Raw genomic sequence first — 14,328 nt, forward strand, 5'->3', positions numbered from 1 at the left:
GCCTTCTGAATGCTCTCCACAAGATATGAAGAACTTTTATATGATATCAAAAATAAATTAAAAAAATCCTTGTGCCAAGGATATTTATAGTAAACCTACAGAAGGTGAGCTTACATCCTGTTACTTTTTTCAACTGCAGAAAAGTTACCATAAACACTTACATAAGAATCCACAGAGTATTAAGAATAAAAAATAATAGTAAGATAATGACTTGTAATGGAATCATTTCTATCTGAACTCCAAAGGGCAGGGTGAGAATAAGATGCTTTTCTAATAATAATGATGAAGTAATAACAACAGCAGGAACAATTCCAAATTTAACCCATAATTCACGCCATGCTGGAGACAGCAAAGTGAGGAAATGTCAGAAAGGTGGCATTTATAGAAGAGCTAGGAGTTTTATTTATTAAATTCTTAGTTTTCAACATTCACTTCTATAAGATTTTGAGTTCTAAATTTTCTCCCCCTCCCTTCCATCCCCCTCCCCAAGATGGCATGCAATCTGATACAGGCTATACATATACATTATATTAAACAAGGAGCTAAGAGTTTAGAAACAGAATGGAGATACCTCTTTTCCTAAAAAGCTTTTTTTTTGTTGTTTGCTATAAACTTTTTTTAAAATTTTAATTAATTTATTTAACTTTTAACATTCATTTTCACAAGATTTTGGGTTCCAAATTTTCTCCCCATTTATTCCCTCCCCCACCCCAAAACACCAAGCATTCTAATTGCCCCTATCACCAATCTGCCCTCTCTTCTAACATCCTTCCCTTCCCTTACCCCATCTTCTCTTTTGTCCTATAGGGCCAGATAACTTTCTATACCCCATTACCTGTATTTCTTATTTCCTAGTAGCAAGAACAGAACTCAACAGTTGTTCCTAAAACTTTGAGTTCCAACTTCTCTTCATCCCTCCCTCCCCACCCATTCCCTTTGGGAAGCAAGCAATTCAATATAGGCCATATCTGTGTAGTTTTGCAAATGACTTCCATGATAGTCATGTTGTGTAAGACTAACTATATTTCCCTCCATCCTATTCTGCCCCCCATTGCTTCTATTCTCTCTTTGGATCCTGTCCCTCCCCAAGAGTGTTGACTTCAAATTGCTCCCTCCTCCCATTGCACTCCCTTCCATCATCCCCCCCACCCTGCTTATCCCCTTCACCCCTACTTTCCTGTATTGTAAGATAGGTTTTCATACCAAAATGAGTATGCATTTTATTCCTTCCTTTAGTGGAATGTGATGAGAGTAAACTTCATGTTTTTCTCTCACCTCCCCTCTTTTTCCCTCCACTAAAAAGTCTTTTGCTTGCCTCTTTTATGAGAGATAATTTACCCTATTCCATTTCTCCCTTTCTCCTCCCAATATATTTCTCTCTCACCGCTTAATTTCATTTTTTTAAAAATATGATCCCATCCTATTCAATTCACTCTGTGCTCTCTGTCTGTATGTGTGTGCGTGTGTGTGTGTTTATGTGTGTGTGTATGTGTGTGTGTAATCCCACCCACTACCCAGATACTGAAAAGTTTCAAGAGTTACAAATATTGTCTTTCCATGTAGGAATGTAAACAGTTCAACTTTAGTAAAGTCCCTTGTGACTTCTCTTTGCTGTTTAGTTTTTCATGCTTCTCTTCCTTCTTGTGTTTGAAAGTCAAATTTTCTTTTCAGCTCTGGTCTTTTCATCAAGAATGCTTGAAAGTCCTCTATTTCATTGAAAGACCAATTTTTCCCCTGAAGTATTATACTCAGTTTTGCTGGGTAGGTGATTCTTGGTTTTAGTCCTAGTTCCTTTGACTTCTGGAATATCCTATTCCACGCCCTTCGATCCCTTAATGTAGAAGCTGCTAGATCTTGTGTTATCCTGATTGCATTCCCACAATACTTGAATTGTTTCCTTCTAGCTGCTTGCAATATTTTCTCCTTGACCAGGGAACTCTGGAATTTGGCCACAATGTTCCTAGGAGTTTCTCTTTTTGGATCTCTTTCAGGCGGTGATCAGTGGATTCCTTGAATACTTATTTTGCCCTCTGGTTCTAGAATCTCAGGGCAGTTTTCCTTGATAATTTCATGAAAGATGATGTCTAGGCTCTTTTTTTGATCATGGCTTTCAGGTAGTCCCATAATTTTTAAATTGTCTCTCCTGGATCTGTTTTCCAGGTCAGTTGTTTTTCCAATGAGATATTTCACATTATCTTCCATTTTTTCACTCTTTTGGTTTTGTTTTATGATTTCTTGGTTTCTCATAAAGTCATTAGCCTCCATCTGTTCCATTCTAATTTTGAAAGAACTATTTTCTTCAGTGAGCTTTTCACCCTCCTTTTCCATTTGACTAATTCTGCTTTTTAAACCATTCTTCTCCTCATTGGCTTTTTGAACCTCTTTTGCCAATTGAGTTAGCCTGTTTTTCAAGGTGTTATTTTCTTCAGCATTTTTTTGGGTCTCCTTTAGCAAGGTGTTGACCTACTTTTCATGTTTTTCTTGCATCTCTCTCATTTCTCTTCCCAGTTTTTCCTCCACTTCTTTAACTTGATTTTCAAAATGCTTTTTGAGCTCTTCCATGACCTGAGCCCATTGAATATTTATTTTGGATGTTTGGGATACAGAAGCCTCAACTTCTGTATCTTTGCCTGATGGTAAGCATTGTTCTTCCTCATCTGAAAGGAAGGGAGGAGATATCTTTCACCAAGAAAGTAACCTTCTTTGGTCTTATTTTTTTTCCCTTTTCTGGGCATTTTCCTAGCCAATTATTTGACTTCTGAGTTTCCTTTCCACACCCACCTCGCCTCCAGATCCACCCAGCCTCTCTGAGGGGTCTGAGATTCAAATGCTGCTTCTCAGCCTCAGGGCTTCAGTGGGGGTGGGGCTGCTATTCAGTGTGAGATTAAATTCAGGTGCTCAGGTGGGGGCAGGGCTGCCACATGGGGCTCAGTTCCCTCAGGGGGTTTATGTGGAGTCCTTCAACAATGGATCCAAGCTCCTGCCTGCTTTGGGAGCCCCTGTCCACTGCTGCCTCCTGACGGGGCCTGAACAATGGAGATACCCCGCTCCCCTCTAGGCGAGCCAAAAAGACTCTCACTGACCTTTAGCGCCTATGGGTGGAGGGACCTGCTCGGCCACTGGAGATTCTGTCCCTGAAGCCTGCTCGGATCTGCTTCTCTCAGTGCTGCGCAGGGCTGGGCTCTGCTCCAGGTCCGGTGCGCGATGGACCTTCCGTGTAGGTTTTTCAGGTCTCTCTGGAACAGAAATCTCCTCTGCTCTGTTGTTCTGTGGCTTCCACTGCTCCAGAACTTGTTGGGAGTTCTTCTTCACAGGTATTTTATGGGCTGTGGGTTTGGAGCTAGTATATGTGTATCTTTCTACTCCACCATCTTGGCTCCTCCTGCTATAAACTTTCAATGCTCTCTCTCAAACCCATGGTGTCTCATAGGCTTAAACAACGGTACTGTCATATAATTAGTGACATTTCTGTCACTGTTACTGTTATAATTTATTACAGTAGCAATAAAACAAAGATGTAACTAACTTCTTACAAATCCTACAGGAACTTGAGTTCCTAACTCAAGTTACCTGTGAAATCACCTCTCCAAAAGCAGGGGAAAGACACATATAAAAGAATAAATATTCTCACCTCTGTGACCACTGACTCCTCCTCAACTAGAAGATTTCTCAGGAAGAAAATTTAAGCCTCAGGAGTTCTATTCATAATGTCTTTTCACAAAATAAGATTTAAACAGTTATTTCAAAATGTTTCCAAATTCTTTCTCCATGTCAGTTAATTCTCTCAGTCTTTCTAGAAAGCCTTTCTCTCACTACTTTCTGTGCCTCACAGTCTCTCTCAATATTAATTGATTAATTAATACAATTAATTCTCTACAGGTAACAACAATTTATTAATTACACAATCTAATGGCCTCTTTTCAATCCTCATCCTTTTTGACTTTTTTTTTTTTTGGCAGCCTTTGACACTCTCAATTATCCTCTTCTCCTGGACACATTTTTCCCTCTAGGTTTCCCTGAAGCTGCTTTCTCCTGATTCTCTTGAGGAGTCTGGTTACTCCTCAGTCTCCTTTGCTGGAGTTTCATCCAGGTCTTGTCCACTAACAGCATCCGTCATGACTTTGTCTTGGGCTTTCTTCACTTCTCCCTTTATACTATTTCCTGAAATCTCTCCTCACTCAAGTCCCCTCAAGTCTTCCACTTAGCTGTCAAGGTGATCTTCCTAAAGTGGAGGTCTGGGCAGGTCAGTCACCCCTATTTAATCAATTCTAATGGCTCTCTATTACCTCCAGGATTAAATATAAAATCCTCTGTTTGGTTTTTAAAATTCTTTATAATCTGACCCCATTCTAGTTTTTTTAAACTTTTACTCCCTGTTTGCTATTTCTCACACGAGACATTCCATCATCTGACTGGGTATTTTCACTGGCTGTCCCCCATACCTGAAATTCCTCACTGTCTCTGTCTCCTGCCTTCCTTCAAGTCTAAACTAAAATCTCACCTTCTGACTCTCAATCCTCCTTAATTGTGGTGCCTTCCTTTTAACACTATCTCCAATTTGTAATAAATAAATATAGATGTACTATATATAGTCACATATGTACATAAACATATATGTATCTTGTTTGTATATTGTATCTCCCATTAGATGACAAGCTCCTTAAAGATGAAAACTGCTTTCACTTTTGGAGTGCTTATATTCTGGCACATAATAGGCACTTCATAAATGCTTGTTGACTTAATAAATACTTGCTGATGACAGTCAATCTACTTCTCCCCAAGATTCCATCCCCTCTTAAAGATATAGGAACAGCATCCAAAATATCTATGAAGGGCTATTGAAACTGGTATATACTTAAAATCAACTCAAGTATAGTGAGAACACTAAAGTATTTGTTGTCTATCACAGAAAACTGTGCTCTATGATACAGCTGTCTCAAAAGGCTCAGGTGGTGTATGATCCTTCTCCGGGGTCTCTGGGCTCTCCGGGGTCTCCGCCGTCTCCGACCTCGGTTCCCACTTACGGATCCTTCTAATGGGAATCCACGCATTCCCTTTTCCTGTGGAGACACAAACATACCCTCGACCCCCTATTAGTATCTTATACGGACCTTTCCATTTCCCTGAGGCCATATCCTTTACCATGGCCCATGTGTCTTTATATCCAGCCTGGGTATTACTTTCCTTGCGGGGTTGTCTTGGAAAAGTCACAAAATGTCTCATAGCTGGAGTAGTATGTGAGTTTCTTGAGATATGCAAAAAATTGTGTGTATACACAGCTGTATCAAGCTCTGATTGTATTAGCCCTCTTGATCTTAGCTCTGATTGTATTAGGCGACCTTTTCCCCTTCTTTGTTTAGCGAGGATCGCCTTTAAGGTAAAATTGATAAGAATGCATAGTGGCTGTTTGTTTTGGTATAGCTGCTGCCAGGTACTTACAAATGCTTGATTAACATTTGTAAGGAGCCTGAATTTCCCGGATTTTTTCTTTATAACAAACACAGAAGCATTCCAGGGTGCTGATTGCTCCTTAACCAGTATTTGTAGTGCCTGGAGTTTTTCTGGAGTCAGGGGCCACTGCTCCACCCAAATCGGGGTGTCTGACTTCCAATTCAAGGGTGGGGACTCCAGTACAACAGCAATGGCCCTTACTAAAAATTTGATAACCTCATCCCGAGGCGGCTAATAGCCATTCCGGCAATCAAGACATAATCAGCGGCTGAGTACCGCAATTGATTTCCTGTAGCTTCAAACTGCCCTGTTCCTGTAAATTGCTGATAAGCCTGGGGGGCCTGAGCCCCTAGCCCACCGGTAGTGCTCTTTACCCTCTGAGAAAATTCTGATACCCAAATCACATTCTGCCCAGGGGTAAGGCAGGCTCTAGCTAAGCTCTTCCAGTCATTAGGAGTCAGAACGAACTGACCACTGAGAGTTTCAAGCATGGCTATAACAAAGGGTGAATTAGGGCCATGCTTGGTACAAGCCTCTTTAAGAGTCGCCACTCTCTTCTACTCTATAGGTATGTGGCTCCTTCGAACGCCACCGGGGACACTGGGGTCCGCTATTTCTAGCACAGGAAATGTCCCTACATCTTCTCCATTCTCTATAGCCTTTCTTATTCCTTTTTCCAAACTGGACTGTGGCCCTGAACTGTCTGACCAATGGAGCAGGTTATAAGGAGGCGCGGAGGGAAGGCACGGTGTATTCTCCCCTGCCTCGCCTTTTCCATCCGCTAGATGGAGCTCCGAGTCTATTTTTTCTTTACGCTCCTTAACTTTCCGCTTAACTTTCTGCTTGCCTGGACTCTCCGTCCCTCCCGTGTTCTCCCCTCCCCTCTCTCCGCTTCCACTCTCATTCCAATCCCGCCCTGGCCTCTCCGGCCCTTCCAACAGGCTTTTAATTACATCGAATATCAGGAAATCTAAATCCTCCAGCTCCCCAGGGTATTGTTGCTCATAAGCAGTCATTTGCTCTCCGACCGCTCCCCATTTTTCTCTTGATATTCCTGCCTGCTTGAGCCAAGGAGAAACTTTCCAAATCCTTTTACAAAATTCTCGGAGGTCATCTAACTCTATTGTGACCCCCGCCTTCCTGCATTCCCTGTGAAGTTTCTCAGCCCAGACCTCCTGTTCCTCTGGCTTTATTACTGGCAATAGATTCCCCATCTCCGCCCTTTTCCCAGGGGTTTGGGAAGCTTCTCTCCCCTTTCTCTCCTTCCGAATCTAGGATTCGGGACTCGCTTCTTTCACAGCCCCTTCCGGGTGTACCCCAAAAGCACCCAGGATTATCTACGCTCCCAGTCCCTGTTCGGGCGCCAACTGCCAAGCCTAGAGGCCTGTATTGGGCTACCCGAGTCTTTCCTACCTCACCTCCGAGGTCTTCGGCTGGCCACGCCGGATGCACGTATGAGAGAAAGGACGTTCCAGAGTCGAACAGGGGTTGAGCTTTATTTCAGGGTCTGGGTTACAAATGCAGGGGAATTCTTCCTTAGGAGGAAGAGGGGGAGATTTCCTAAGGAGGCTAAGCTTAAGGGATTGGAAGTAGAAGTACAAGCGGGGAGAGAGGGGGAGGGGAGAGAGGAAAGAAAAGAAGCGGAGCCCTACTATCCTCTTTGGCTCCACACGTGCTAAGAGAGAGCTTTCAGGCTTCCTCAATCCTACTTAACCTTCAGCCACACAGTTTGCATCTCAATACCGTGCTGTTAGGTAACTAGGTGTGCTCCAATCTGGGACGACCTCGAGGGCAGGGAGACTCCACCCATCACATATCTCCCGGGGAGAGGCGGAAATACCAGAGCTAGCCGAGCTAGCTCAGTCTGACCTTCTCGAACCCCCGCTGTTCATGGAGGGCCTCGTAAGACTCTAAGATTTAGAAGTCCCACTTTTACCCGCCCGAGACCGTCCACACGGAATTGAGCTTCCAATCCCAACAATCTATGAAGGGCTATTGAAACTGGTATATACTTAAAATCAACTCAAGTATAGTGAGAACACTAAAGTATTTGTTGTCTATCACAGAAAACTGTGCTCTATTATAAACAGGCCACCCACACAAAAATGTCAAAAATAATTGACACAAAATATGGCGTATTTCAGAGGTAACAGTGTAAGTCTATTACTATTCTGCCTTGCTTAAAATCTATTATCATTTCTTCTAAATAGAACTTCCAAATGGCTCCAAAATGAAAGAGGATGTCAAAGCACAATATCTTATTAATCATTTGATGTACATGAATGCCATCAAGCTATATGAGTTCACTGAAAAACACATTAAACAACTCCTTCATTTCATAGAATCTTTCTCCAATTACATCAAAATGTCATTGTGACTCCATAACTGTAAGGTTCTTAATGTATGCCAAGGAAATATAGGGCCTGAAGGCTTTAAGCTTGACTTCAGAGGACAAAGTGAACCAGTGGATGAAGATGATACTTACAAAAATACCATGGTGTCCTCCAGGGAAGCTATACTGAGCATAAAGCTAAGGCATAAAGCCAAAGCCAGATGTGGACAACACATTTAAAGTATTTGACACCTACTATGTGTAATACCAGCCATGATACATTTTTTTCAGAACCAAAGAGCGGACTATGAAAAATTTGGAATGTATTCTAACAAAAATGTGGACATTTTAAATGAAAGACAGGATCTTAAGGCACCTAAAGAAGGAGAGAAACCCTCTTGCAAAAAATGAGGAACTGGAATGGAATACATTCTCAGAACATATGACAAACATATCAAAAATCTACAAAAATATTTTTAGGACAATCAGACTTCATTAAGCAACAGTAAAGGTTGATAACAGTTAAAAGCCACTGGATTTGTGAAAAGAAGCTAAAAACAATTTACCCCCACAACCTATGATGTGTTTGAGATCCAGTACTGGAATCAAAAGGCCCTCAACATCTGCCTGGAATCAGCCAAAAATATACTGACAGAAAAACACCGTAGAAATGGCTAAGTTGGATTGTTTATACAAAAGGAAAGGTTTATGAGGACAATTCCAACTGGATCATAGTTACAAGCAATTAAAAACAGGTTATCTTTAAGGAATCTAGACTTAGTGGTCAATGTAGATTATGAAAGGAAACAGTAGAATCTGTGCAATACAACATTGCACATTGGAAAATAAATCATTCCTTCCCCAAGATCTCCTAGAAAGACATGACCTGGGAACTAGAATGACATATTAGAAGCTATCGTCCATGGGCTAACAAATAATAAATTCCTATATAACTATATACAGTCCTGAAAATATCCTTGAGAGCTCAAATGATAAACTGTAGTGGAGTTGAATGATTATCACAGATTGAACTGTTGCCTGTAATTGTCAAATATGATATTGATCTATAAGGACAATGTTTTTAATAGACATTAATAGACATAGCCACACCAAATATTCAAAATCTCCAAAATGTGAGGAACAAAAAGATACCAAAATGCGGAGATACAATTGAAGAAACTGATCTCATGGGTATAATAATAGCACCTATCTCTCAGGATTGTTATGATAATTAAATGAAGCAATATTTGTAAAGTTCTTAGCATAGCATCCAATTTCTAGTGGGTACTCCAATAGAAAACTTATTTCCTTTTTTACTTTGAGACAGAATGATGGGAATAACATGGTTCCATTTCTTCTATGGAGTCTCCAGCCCAAGTCATGGAGTTAGTAAACATTTGAAGCAGAATTTGAGCTCAGGTCTCCCTAACTTCAGGTCCAGGCTTTATTCACTGAGTTGCCTCTGGAATTTTATTCTGCCTCTGTCTGCTACTGAGACTGAAGCTGTATTAAAGATGAGCATGCATCCAAATGTTTTTATCCAACTAAAGCAAGCTAACATTTTATTCATCAATTCAACAGCCTGCAGAACAGTACATATAAAAGAATAACAGTAGGACAGCAACTTGTCCTGTGACCAAATCTATCTGAACTCTATTAAAGAAGTGAGAAGAAAAATGTTTCTAAAATGGGGATGAAGACGAACTTACATCCCAATATTTTTATTCGACTATAAAAAGCAAGAGTTTTATCTCATCAATGAATCAGTATTTATTAAACTACAACGTGCCGAAAACTTACACAAGAGCCTGCCAAACATTAATCATAAAAAAGCAGCAGGATACCAACTTGTTCCAAGACTGTGTCTATCTAATAAACTCCACTGAATAAGATGAAAACTTGAATAATAACAATAATGATAATAAAGAGTTCAGTTTTGTACAGTGTTTTAAATTGGTGCAATTCAATAAAAATTTATTTTGCAATACACAAATGTTTTCCTCAAAACTACGTAAAGTAGATACTTTACAAATAAGGAAACTGAGGCACATTTAGAATACCATAAACAGTAAGGGATAGAGTCAAGAATCTACTCTAGGATTAGAAACCTCACAGACATCTGGATTAAGCAGAAAGAGCATTGGGCTAAGAATATGAAGACCAACCTCAGCAATTCAACTTTCGCTGCATCCCTAACCCTTAGCAAATAACAACCTCTCTCTTCCTCAGCTCCTTCAAGAGTCAAATGATATGGTGGGACTTGACGGGTCTTTGAGGTCCCTTCCCATTTGAAGATTTCATGACTTACTGACTTCTCAGGTCTTTAGCTTTAATGTGGTGAGATTTCTTTCATCTCTGACAAACTTCATTTTAAAGCAGATTTCTAGAAACCACGTCTTATTTTCTCATTGGCTTCCACTGGAGATGTGTTCTCACAATACAAAGGTGGTTCATAATGAAAATCACAGTTACAAATTCAACCGATCTTTAAGAATTGCATATTTATAAGGATAAAAAATTAATTTTCTGAATAAGAAGACCCATGCCAGAGGCCAGGATACAAATACTGTACTAATATTAAAAATATATTAGAGATCGTTTCATTTGGACTAGAGCCACAGGAGAGGGAGATGAGCCCTGGGTGTGCCTGACCAATTATGTTTAATCTACTGCTCTCTCCCTCTCTCTAGCCCAAAGTAAATAGATCTTTTCAAAACCCCAAGCATTTAACTATTCCTTTTCAAAGGGTTTATCTTGTGTGATCTCTCTTTTGTTTTTTAACAGACCTTCCCACTAAGAGCTTATTATTCATCTGGATGTCCACTGCAGGTTTGTCTATGTCTGTATATCAGGCCTCAGCAGGTCACTTTGAAAATCACTTTGTGCCATGGCACTTTCAGGGAAATATTTAATGTCTCTAGGTAATGATAATGAAAAAAAAATGTTCCTTTACCCCAGCAGAACTGGAGAAATCAGGAAGATGTGAGATGAAGCCAATGTTATTTTTTTCTTTATCTTTTCAGTACCAGCTTTCAACTTCTGTTTCATGTTGGCACAACCTGAGAATGCCTGGAGGCATCCTCTGGGCAGATGAAGGCAGGATCCAGCCCAGTCTAGCTCTGGGACTTTCTGTCTGCCCATCAGAGCATCAGGACCGCTTCTCCCCTCCGCCAGATGGGCCAATCTGTGCTGAGACACAAACACCCTAGGGCCTTCATTGTCAGCAACTGCTCTTCCCTCCCATGCTGCTTGTAGTGGGGAAAAAGGATTGATGGGCCGTGGGCCACGGATGGAGGCCCTCCGCACAATCAGCTGTGTTTGGGAGGAAGAGGCAGCAGGGTATTTGGTAAACAATATGCCCAGAAACCTGCCAGGGTGGCCGAAGAATGGATGTGTTTAATCCATACAAAGCTGCTACTAAGGCTCTTTTCAACACCAGGTTTGGGGTTTGTGACAATCAAGGGCAAATAACAATGAGCCATCTGGAAGGTTTAACCTAAGAACTCTAAGGAGGATTTTGTTTGGAAAGCAACAGAGTGGATTTTTTTTCTTTCTTATTTTATATAGGAGAGGGCTGCTAAAAGAGGGAGATCAATTTAACTGAAATTGGCAAATATTTATTAAACACCTGATACTGCTAAGGCATCGATAGACCCTAGGGATACCAAGGCAAATGTTACAGTCTTTGCCATGAGACAACCAGGAAAGGACAGCTAGGTGGTACCATGGATAGATCATCAGTCCTGGAAACAGGAGGACGAGTTCAAATCCAGTCTCAGACTTTTACTAGCTATATGACCCTGGGGAAATCATTTAACCCTGTTTGCCTCTGTTTCCTCATCTGTAAAATGAGCTGGAGAAGAAAATGGCAAACCATTCTGGTATCTTCACCAAGAAAACCCCAAGAGGGGTCACTAAGAGTTGGAAACAGCTGAACAACAACAAATCAGGAAAGAGCTGGGGTTCTGAAGTCAGACGACCTGAGTTCAAATTTTACCAGTGGTGCTTAGTAGCTCTGTGACCTTGGTCAATGACTTCCAGTCGCTAGGTCTTGAGGTCCTTATCTACAAAAATTACTCTTCTTTCTTTGAAAATTCATTACAATTAAAAAGCAACTGGAAAAAATTCAACTAGTGTAGGAATAAACTGTTGTTTAATGAGTGACATTGAACAAGCCATTTTTTGGATCTTCATTTTACCTATTTCCACAATGAGAATAATGATGTCTTTCCTCCCTTTCAGGAATAAGGTGAAGGTAAAATGCTATAATAGGTGTGAAGATGCTTTGAAACATAACTTCTGTATATAGGAAATACATGTTTTGTATCTATATAAAAATACACTTGTGTAGGTAATCTACTATGCATGCAAACACATTCTGGATGCTGCTAATGGTTATTAAGAACAGGTAGGTGACACAGTGGATAAAGTACCAAGCCTGAAGTCAGGAAAACTCATCTTTGTGAGTTCAAATCTTGTCTTAGACACTTATAAGCTGTGTGACCCTGGACAAGTCACATAACCTTCTTGGCCTCAGTTTCCTCATCTGTAAAATGAGCTGGAGAAGGAAATGGCCAACCACTCCCGTATCTTTGCTAAGAAAATCAAAATGAGGTCACATAAAGTTGCACACAAGAGAACACCACCACCATTTTATATGTGCATATATGTGTATCTGTTGCCCTTTCTGATAGAATATAGGTTCCGTGAGGGCAGGGACAGCTTCATATTTATCCTTGGGTGCCCAGCACCCAGCACAGTGTCTTGGAGTCATACACAATTGAAATACCTGAGCAGCAACAACTGACAAATATTGCTGGGGGTTCAGAGTGGCTGACACGGCCTCAAATAAATGAGTTAGAACTAAAAGACAATGAGCCAGCTTCCCCAAGCCAGTCTCCTCATTTGGGAGTCAGCCTCCAGTGCCCTTCAATCTGTGGCTGCTGAGTGCAGTGTGAGAATGTAAGCTGCCTGCTGGGAAGGATTGTTTCCTTCACAGTATTTGCATTCTCAGCATCTAGCAGAGCCTGGCACAGATTAAGTGCTTGCTGATGGACTTACTATTTCATTAAGTCAGGCACAGAAATGTACCCAATTTCCGGCCTCCCACCTCATGGTCTGTCCCCATAGACTCAAATTTGCACTACATATTTCCATTGGGCTGACACCCATCACTATAACTTAGAGAATCATAACTGATTACATTAACTTATAATTTCAAATACAAATACATGAAACCCTTTCACAGGATTCGGTGCACTAATCCTGCGCACTAATCGGGACCTAGTTCTTTGTTGATTTATTACTTGCAGGGCATGGGGCCATCTACCTCTAAGTCTGAAGCCATGACTCCACCCCTCTACCAGGTTGCCCCATTCTTCATTGCTGCATTAGACTCAGCATGACACGTTTCAGCTGATTAAAATGTGCATTTTAATTTCATTTCATCCAGCTACATGGAGCCACACTGTGATTCTGCCCATGTCAAAGGGAAGAAATGAGGTGAGGAGGAACACTGAATCAGAACCTTCCCTTCTAAGCATAAGAAAAAGAGTCTAGAAGCTTAATTTGAGAAAGAGACATGTGAGTGTTTATAATGTTAAAAGCTATTTCTGAGGAAACATTATGTAGGTTTGCATTACTAAGACTTCTCAGCAAAACAGACTGTTGTTGAAAGCAATGGTCTGGAGGTCAGGAATCATAGGGTTAATTCCAGCTCTGCACATACTAGCTGTTAGAACCTGAACAAGCAGCTGCTGTACTCTGGTCTCTTTCCTCACCTGAAAAATGATATTGATTCAAATGGATGATCTCTAAGCTCTCACATTAATAATTAATAATAATAATAATAATAGTGTTGTATGTAGATCTTTAAGGTTTACATCTTTATAAATATTATCCTATTTAATCCTCACACTGACACTATGAATTATGTGCCATTACTATCCCCATTTTACAGATGATATAACTGAGGCTTAAAGAGATTAAATGACTTGTCCAGGATGACACAGCTATATAAGGTGGTATTTGAGCCCAGATCTTCCTGACTCCATTCACTCAGACATAAAAAAAGCATTCATATAGTCCTATTTAAAATTAAATTTTACTTTTTCAATCAGCAACAATCTCCTTCAATCCTTTCTACCAATCCTCATTAAGAAAGAAAAAAGTAAAAATTACTGTTACCAAAGTATATAGTCAAAGAAAACAAATTCCTGCAGCAGTCACATCCAAAAGGCTAAGTCTACTTCTGTCCTCGAGTCCCTCACCTCTATGAGGACATGGGTAGCATGCTTCCTCATGAGTCCTATGGAATTGTGGCTTGTCATTTTATTGAATACTGCTCCTAAGCCTCTCAAAGTTGTTGTTTTTACAATATTCTTTTTGTAAAAGTTGTTCTCCTGATTTTGCTTCATATGGTACTGCGAAGCTTACAGCAAGCATTGTAACTGATGTCAAAGCAGGTCTAACACTCTCCACTACACCATAACTCAAATTCACATAGCACTTTACGGTTTACAAATGGTAGGTCAAAAATGATTGAC

At 40.5% G+C, this 14,328-nt stretch overlaps 2 protein-coding genes across 16 annotated transcripts in view; one reads left to right on the plus strand and one right to left on the minus strand.

The window, feature by feature from the left end:
- Window positions 1-14,328, plus strand: part of KCNH1 (potassium voltage-gated channel subfamily H member 1) — a 582,340-nt gene that overhangs the window by 533,818 nt on the left and 34,194 nt on the right. The gene's annotated exons all lie outside the window — the stretch shown is intronic.
- HHAT (hedgehog acyltransferase) overlaps window positions 1-14,328 on the minus strand; it is a 607,669-nt gene that overhangs the window by 120,886 nt on the left and 472,455 nt on the right. For 8 of the 15 annotated variants that reach the window (XR_011973339.1, XR_011973345.1, XR_011973344.1 and 5 more), the window contains one exon: window positions 3,084-6,958. The exons of the other annotated variants lie outside the window; for them this stretch is intronic. The gene's annotated coding sequence lies outside the window, so the exon portion shown is untranslated. The remainder of the gene's footprint in view (window positions 1-3,083; window positions 6,959-14,328) is intronic. 15 annotated transcript variants of the gene reach the window in all.

Source organism: Notamacropus eugenii, chromosome 2 (genome assembly GCF_028372415.1).
Source record: "Notamacropus eugenii isolate mMacEug1 chromosome 2, mMacEug1.pri_v2, whole genome shotgun sequence".
Taxonomy (NCBI): Eukaryota; Metazoa; Chordata; class Mammalia; order Diprotodontia; family Macropodidae; genus Notamacropus; species Notamacropus eugenii.